The sequence below is a fragment of the Echeneis naucrates genome, chromosome 1 (genome assembly GCF_900963305.1).
Source record: "Echeneis naucrates chromosome 1, fEcheNa1.1, whole genome shotgun sequence".
Lineage (NCBI taxonomy): Eukaryota > Metazoa > Chordata > Actinopteri > Carangiformes > Echeneidae > Echeneis > Echeneis naucrates.
Window position 1 is genome coordinate 12,626,466 of NC_042511.1, and position 7,438 is coordinate 12,633,903.

At 38.8% G+C, this 7,438-nt stretch overlaps 8 non-coding genes across 8 annotated transcripts; all 8 read right to left on the bottom strand.

Moving 5' to 3' along the window:
* Positions 1-371: 371 nt before the first annotated feature.
* LOC115050257 (small nucleolar RNA U3) lies at positions 372-587 on the bottom strand. Its single transcript, XR_003841177.1, has one exon. It is a non-coding gene; the product is annotated as a small nucleolar RNA U3 (small nucleolar RNA).
* Positions 588-1,191: 604 nt separating this feature from the next.
* Positions 1,192-1,407, bottom strand: LOC115050248 (small nucleolar RNA U3). Its single transcript, XR_003841173.1, has one exon. It is a non-coding gene; the product is annotated as a small nucleolar RNA U3 (small nucleolar RNA).
* A 547-nt stretch (positions 1,408-1,954) lies between these two features.
* Positions 1,955-2,170, bottom strand: LOC115050282 (small nucleolar RNA U3). Its single transcript, XR_003841186.1, has one exon. It is a non-coding gene; the product is annotated as a small nucleolar RNA U3 (small nucleolar RNA).
* A 603-nt stretch (positions 2,171-2,773) lies between these two features.
* Positions 2,774-2,989, bottom strand: LOC115050253 (small nucleolar RNA U3). Its single transcript, XR_003841174.1, has one exon. It is a non-coding gene; the product is annotated as a small nucleolar RNA U3 (small nucleolar RNA).
* Positions 2,990-3,532: 543 nt separating this feature from the next.
* LOC115050264 (small nucleolar RNA U3) lies at positions 3,533-3,748 on the bottom strand. Its single transcript, XR_003841179.1, has one exon. It is a non-coding gene; the product is annotated as a small nucleolar RNA U3 (small nucleolar RNA).
* A 603-nt stretch (positions 3,749-4,351) lies between these two features.
* LOC115050271 (small nucleolar RNA U3) lies at positions 4,352-4,567 on the bottom strand. The gene has a single exon (XR_003841180.1). It is a non-coding gene; the product is annotated as a small nucleolar RNA U3 (small nucleolar RNA).
* A 547-nt stretch (positions 4,568-5,114) lies between these two features.
* Positions 5,115-5,330, bottom strand: LOC115050287 (small nucleolar RNA U3). Its single transcript, XR_003841189.1, has one exon. It is a non-coding gene; the product is annotated as a small nucleolar RNA U3 (small nucleolar RNA).
* A 604-nt stretch (positions 5,331-5,934) lies between these two features.
* LOC115050276 (small nucleolar RNA U3) lies at positions 5,935-6,150 on the bottom strand. Its single transcript, XR_003841181.1, has one exon. It is a non-coding gene; the product is annotated as a small nucleolar RNA U3 (small nucleolar RNA).
* Between the last annotated feature and the right edge of the window lie 1,288 nt (positions 6,151-7,438).

Sequence of the window (7,438 nt, forward strand, 5' to 3'; positions counted from 1 at the left end):
ACTGACGAGTTCACTGTCAAAGTGTCATGAGTCACTGTGAAAATAGATAGAAGCACGTGTTGTAAGGGATAATCGACAAGTCACCCGCCATGACCTGAAAACAGATAAGCAGTAGAAGATGAATGAATGAATGTGTATGTGGAATGTAGTAAATGGCAAACAGACTATTAGACAAAGTCAGTCTAGCCCATGTATAACTGAATTACATGCAACTCTTCCAGATTCCAGGTTATTAAAGCCTGTTTAAATAGGCCTAACCCTACCTACCAAAAATCATCTTGAAACAGAAAGGCAGGCTTGTGGTTAATGACACTGTGTCCGTAAGCATTCCCTCACCAATAAAAGTGCTTTAAACAAATCAAATTCACAACACCACTCTGATCATATTCCCTCCCTCAATGCTCCACAGGGAAGCAAAGAACGGTCATCAATGATGGGGAACATATGAAATGAATCATTATTCTCCATCAGCTTCACGCTCAGAAGGAAATATCACATCTCATCATCGTGGGTAGCGAGACCAAACACTTTAGAAACACATTTCTCAAGTCAGAAACTATAGAAATGATCCCTGAAAGTATAGTCTTAATTTGAGAGTGGGCGAGAACAGGAAGTAATTCACTGCATAGTATTTCTCACTCAGGGTTCACTGAGCTCCTTCCATTCATGTACTTGGTTCACTCACATGGTTTGTGTAAATGACACAGCACAGCCAATCATTGCATGATTCTGACAGGACAGCTGTCATACAGAGAGCAGATACAGAGAGACGACAGAGAAAAGCCACACTGAAAAAAAGACCTGATGTGTTTCAGTCCCTGTGAACATTTGTGACACAGTATACAACAGCATTGTTTTGTTTTTTTTTTTTTGTCTAATCTAGCTTCTAATCATCTCTGGGCATGAAACCGTTTTCTTATTTGGACACTATTACTCCAGAAGTTAATTTTAATGATGTGCATAAAAAATACATTCACTTCTTTGGACTTTTAAATACAGAGTTTGGCATTTATTAAGCAATTGGCTAACAATTAAAATGTGAAAACACTAAAGGTTACTTTGCCCTGCCTATGATCAGATATAGACTAGAAATACACTACATGTAACAAGTACAAATTGTTATTAGAGTGCTCACTACATGCTAATAAGTACACAGGCTTCAGGAGTGTTTTATGTTAATAATCTTATGCTACCACTCTGATCATATTCCCTCCCTCAATGCTCCACAGGGAAGCAAAGAACGGTCATCAATGATGGGGAACATATGAAATGAATCATTATTCTCCATCAGCTTCACGCTCAGAAGGGAATATCACATCTCATCATCGTGGGTAGCGAGACCAAACACTTTAGAAACACATTTCTCAAGTCAGAAACTATAGAAATGATCCCTGAAAGTATAGTCTTAAGTTGAGAGAGGGCGAGAACAGGAAGTAATTCACTGCATAGTATTTCTCACTCAGGGTTCACTGAGCTCCTTCCATTCATGTACTTGGTTCAGTCACATGGTTTGTGTAAATGACACAGCACAGCCAATCATTGCATGATTCTGACAGGACAGCTGTCATACAGAGAGCAGATACAGAGAGACGACAGAGAAAAGCCACACTGAAAAAAAGACCTGATGTGTTTCAGTCCCTGTGAACATTTGTGACACAGTATACAACAGCATTGTTTTTTTTGTTTTTTTTGTCTAATCTAGCTTCTAATCATCTCTGGGCATGAAACTGTTTTCTTATTTGGACACTATTCACTCCAGAAGTTAATTTTAATGATGTGCATAAAAAATATATTCACTTCTTTGGACTTTTAAATACAGAGTTGTCTTACATCTAAAATTGGAAAGTACTAAAGACTGGCATTTGCTACATTGCACTGCCTGTGGTCAGCTATATGGATGCAGACCAATAACCAAACAGGCTTCAGGAGTGTTTCATGTTAATAATCTTATGCTACCACTCTGATCATATTCCCTCCCTCAATGCTCCACAGGGAAGCAAAGAACGGTCATCAATGATGGGGAACATATGAAATGAATCATTATTCTCCATCAGCTTCACGCTCAGAAGGAAATATCACATCTCGTCATCGTGGGTAGCGAGACCAAACACTTTAGAAACACATTTCTCAAGTCAGAAACTATAGAAATGATCCCTGAAAGTATAGTCTTAATTTGAGAGTGGGCGAGAACAGGAAGTAATTCACTGCATAGTATTTCTCACTCAGGGTTCACTGAGCTCCTTCCATTCATGTACTTGGTTCAGTCACATGGTTTGTGTAAATGACACAGCACAGCCAATCATTGCATGATTCTGACAGGACAGCTGTCATACAGAGAGCAGATACAGAGAGACGACAGAGAAAAGCCACACTGAAAAAAAGACCTGATGTGTTTCAGTCCCTGTGAACATTTGTGACACAGTATACAACAGCATTGTTTTTTTTGTTTTTTTTGTCTAATCTAGCTTCTAATCATCTCTGGGCATGAAACCGTTTTCTTATTTGGACACTATTACTCCAGAAGTTAATTTTAATGATGTGCATAAAAAATACATTCACTTCTTTGGACTTTTAAATACAGAGTTTGGCATTTATTAAGCAATTGGCTAACAATTAAAATGTGAAAACACTAAAGGTTACTTTGCCCTGCCTATGATCAGATATAGACTAGAAATACACTACATGTAACAAGTACAAATTGTTATTAGAGTGCTCACTACATGCTAATAAGTACACAGGCTTCAGGAGTGTTTTATGTTAATAATCTTATGCTACCACTCTGATCATATTCCCTCCCTCAATGCTCCACAGGGAAGCAAAGAACGGTCATCAATGATGGGGAACATATGAAATGAATCATTATTCTCCATCAGCTTCACGCTCAGAAGGGAATATCACATCTCATCATCGTGGGTAGCGAGACCAAACACTTTAGAAACACATTTCTCAAGTCAGAAACTATAGAAATGATCCCTGAAAGTATAGTCTTAAGTTGAGAGAGGGCGAGAACAGGAAGTAATTCACTGCATAGTATTTCTCACTCAGGGTTCACTGAGCTCCTTCCATTCATGTACTTGGTTCAGTCACATGGTTTGTGTAAATGACACAGCACAGCCAATCATTGCATGATTCTGACAGGACAGCTGTCATACAGAGAGCAGATACAGAGAGACGACAGAGAAAAGCCACACTGAAAAAAAGACCTGATGTGTTTCAGTCCCTGTGAACATTTGTGACACAGTATACAACAGCATTGTTTTGTTTTTTTTGTCTAATCTAGCTTCTAATCATCTCTGGGCATGAAACTGTTTTCTTATTTGGACACTATTCACTCCAGAAGTTAATTTTAATGATGTGCATAAAAAATATATTCACTTCTTTGGACTTTTAAATACAGAGTTGTCTTACATCTAAAATTGGAAAGTACTAAAGACTGGCATTTGCTACATTGCACTGCCTGGGGTCAGCTATATGTATGCAGATCAATAACCAAACAGGCTTCAGGAGTGTTTCATGTTAATAATCTTATGCTACCACTCTGATCATATTCCCTCCCTCAATGCTCCACAGGGAAGCAAAGAACGGTCATCAATGATGGGGAACATATGAAATGAATCATTATTCTCCATCAGCTTCACGCTCAGAAGGAAATATCACATCTCATCATCGTGGGTAGCGAGACCAAACACTTTAGAAACACATTTCTCAAGTCAGAAACTATAGAAATGATCCCTGAAAGTATAGTCTTAATTTGAGAGTGGGCGAGAACAGGAAGTAATTCACTGCATAGTATTTCTCACTCAGGGTTCACTGAGCTCCTTCCATTCATGTACTTGGTTCAGTCACATGGTTTGTGTAAATGACACAGCACAGCCAATCATTGCATGATTCTGACAGGACAGCTGTCATACAGAGAGCAGATACAGAGAGACGACAGAGAAAAGCCACACTGAAAAAAAGACCTGATGTGTTTCAGTCCCTGTGAACATTTGTGACACAGTATACAACAGCATTGTTTTGTTTTTTTTTTTTGTCTAATCTAGCTTCTAATCATCTCTGGGCATGAAACCGTTTTCTTATTTGGACACTATTACTCCAGAAGTTAATTTTAATGATGTGCATAAAAAATACATTCACTTCTTTGGACTTTTAAATACAGAGTTTGGCATTTATTAAGCAATTGGCTAACAATTAAAATGTGAAAACACTAAAGGTTACTTTGCCCTGCCTATGATCAGATATAGACTAGAAATACACTACATGTAACAAGTACAAATTGTTATTAGAGTGCTCACTACATGCTAATAAGTACACAGGCTTCAGGAGTGTTTTATGTTAATAATCTTATGCTACCACTCTGATCATATTCCCTCCCTCAATGCTCCACAGGGAAGCAAAGAACGGTCATCAATGATGGGGAACATATGAAATGAATCATTATTCTCCATCAGCTTCACGCTCAGAAGGAAATATCACATCTCATCATCGTGGGTAGCGAGACCAAACACTTTAGAAACACATTTCTCAAGTCAGAAACTATAGAAATGATCCCTGAAAGTATAGTCTTAAGTTGAGAGAGGGCGAGAACAGGAAGTAATTCACTGCATAGTATTTCTCACTCAGGGTTCACTGAGCTCCTTCCATTCATGTACTTGGTTCAGTCACATGGTTTGTGTAAATGACACAGCACAGCCAATCATTGCATGATTCTGACAGGACAGCTGTCATACAGAGAGCAGATACAGAGAGACGACAGAGAAAAGCCACACTGAAAAAAAGACCTGATGTGTTTCAGTCCCTGTGAACATTTGTGACACAGTATACAACAGCATTGTTTTTTTTGTTTTTTTTGTCTAATCTAGCTTCTAATCATCTCTGGGCATGAAACTGTTTTCTTATTTGGACACTATTCACTCCAGAAGTTAATTTTAATGATGTGCATAAAAAATATATTCACTTCTTTGGACTTTTAAATACAGAGTTGTCTTACATCTAAAATTGGAAAGTACTAAAGACTGGCATTTGCTACATTGCACTGCCTGGGGTCAGCTATATGGATGCAGACCAATAACCAAACAGGCTTCAGGAGTGTTTCATGTTAATAATCTTATGCTACCACTCTGATCATATTCCCTCCCTCAATGCTCCACAGGGAAGCAAAGAACGGTCATCAATGATGGGGAACATATGAAATGAATCATTATTCTCCATCAGCTTCACGCTCAGAAGGAAATATCACATCTCGTCATCGTGGGTAGCGAGACCAAACACTTTAGAAACACATTTCTCAAGTCAGAAACTATAGAAATGATCCCTGAAAGTATAGTCTTAATTTGAGAGTGGGCGAGAACAGGAAGTAATTCACTGCATAGTATTTCTCACTCAGGGTTCACTGAGCTCCTTCCATTCATGTACTTGGTTCAGTCACATGGTTTGTGTAAATGACACAGCACAGCCAATCATTGCATGATTCTGACAGGACAGCTGTCATACAGAGAGCAGATACAGAGAGACGACAGAGAAAAGCCACACTGAAAAAAAGACCTGATGTGTTTCAGTCCCTGTGAACATTTGTGACACAGTATACAACAGCATTGTTTTTTTTGTTTTTTTTGTCTAATCTAGCTTCTAATCATCTCTGGGCATGAAACCGTTTTCTTATTTGGACACTATTTACTCCAGAAGTTAATTTTAATGATGTGCATAAAAAATACATTCACTTCTTTGGACTTTTAAATACAGAGTTTGGCATTTATTAAGCAATTGGCTAACAATTAAAATGTGAAAACACTAAAGGTTACTTTGCCCTGCCTATGATCAGATATAGACTAGAAATACACTACATGTAACAAGTACAAATTGTTATTAGAGTGCTCACTACATGCTAATAAGTACACAGGCTTCAGGAGTGTTTTATGTTAATAATCTTATGCTACCACTCTGATCATATTCCCTCCCTCAATGCTCCACAGGGAAGCAAAGAACGGTCATCAATGATGGGGAACATATGAAATGAATCATTATTCTCCATCAGCTTCACGCTCAGAAGGAAATATCACATCTCATCATCGTGGGTAGCGAGACCAAACACTTTAGAAACACATTTCTCAAGTCAGAAACTATAGAAATGATCCCTGAAAGTATAGTCTTAATTTGAGAGAGGGCGAGAACAGGAAGTCATTCACGGCACAATATTTCTCACTCAGGGGTTCTTCCTGCTGTCTAACATGGCCAGATTTTGAACCGTAAACTAAGTATAACCTTTAGAAAAACAAATTTATAGATGTAAACACTTCATCTTTACGTCTGCGGTGATGAGAAAACGGTTTATTTCATTTGAGACTTCGCCGATGTTACTCCCATCATGCTTTGCGAAGCAAGTCACGTGCTTTATCGTAGTTGTACTTTATCGTCCTCCCGAGTTTTTAAATGACGATAGGAGTAATCAAAACGCTTAGTCATCACACACATGGATTTATCATTGTACGAAGGATTTGGAACAGCGTTTTTAGGATTGAAATGTGTTAAAGTTGGATTTCACACAGGGTACACACTGAGCGGTGCGTCGGTTATAATGGTCCTGGCAAAAAGTTGGCAAAGACTTTCAGTTCCGCTTCATGATTTCAACGGCAGTCAAGGTTGGCATCATACAAACCAAATTCATACATATAGACATATACGTGTTCACAGCACCTACTGCAACATAAGTGTGAATGAAGTTGTCAAGTCACCACATCACGTCAGAAGCCGTTCGACCAGTTTTTAGGACAAAGTTCGTTTGTGGCGACGGTTAGTGTGGGTCGACACAGGAGGGCAGCATTTCGTTACTAACGGTTCAACCGGCTAACCATGAAGGTTAAATCAGGACAGCAGCTGAGACTGTGATAACTGTCACAGTTCGGTGATTCGCACACTAATGGACAAAAAAAAACTAAACAACCAAAGAAGCCGAGAAAACACACGTTAAGTTGTATTACACTGAACAACAGCGAGCGCAGCTAGCGTCAAACGCTAGTTAGCATGTTGAGAGTGCACCGCCATCATCTTGGTGTCTACTATCTTAGAAATGCACTTTATTAACCCTGGTATTAATTTCACAAACTTACCAATAGAGCAGTGGGGTCAGGGAGAGGCGCACTTAGTTTTTGTTTCAGAAATATTACGTTTTACCGCAATAAATACAGGCTCATTGAGTTCCGCTTTCAATTAATCTTTCCACAGGGTGTTTCTGCGCATGCTCAGCGAAAACACCGACGCCACACGGAAATGGTTCCTAAAATAAGTTTATTCATGCGTTCAGATAAATTCAGCAGATAATCCAAATACGAGACGTATTGCAAACTTTACGAAACCATTTTACATTTACAACTTGGCACCCTTTCTTCATTTACACCTACAGTACAGGCCAAAAGTTTGGACACACTTTCCCATTCATTTG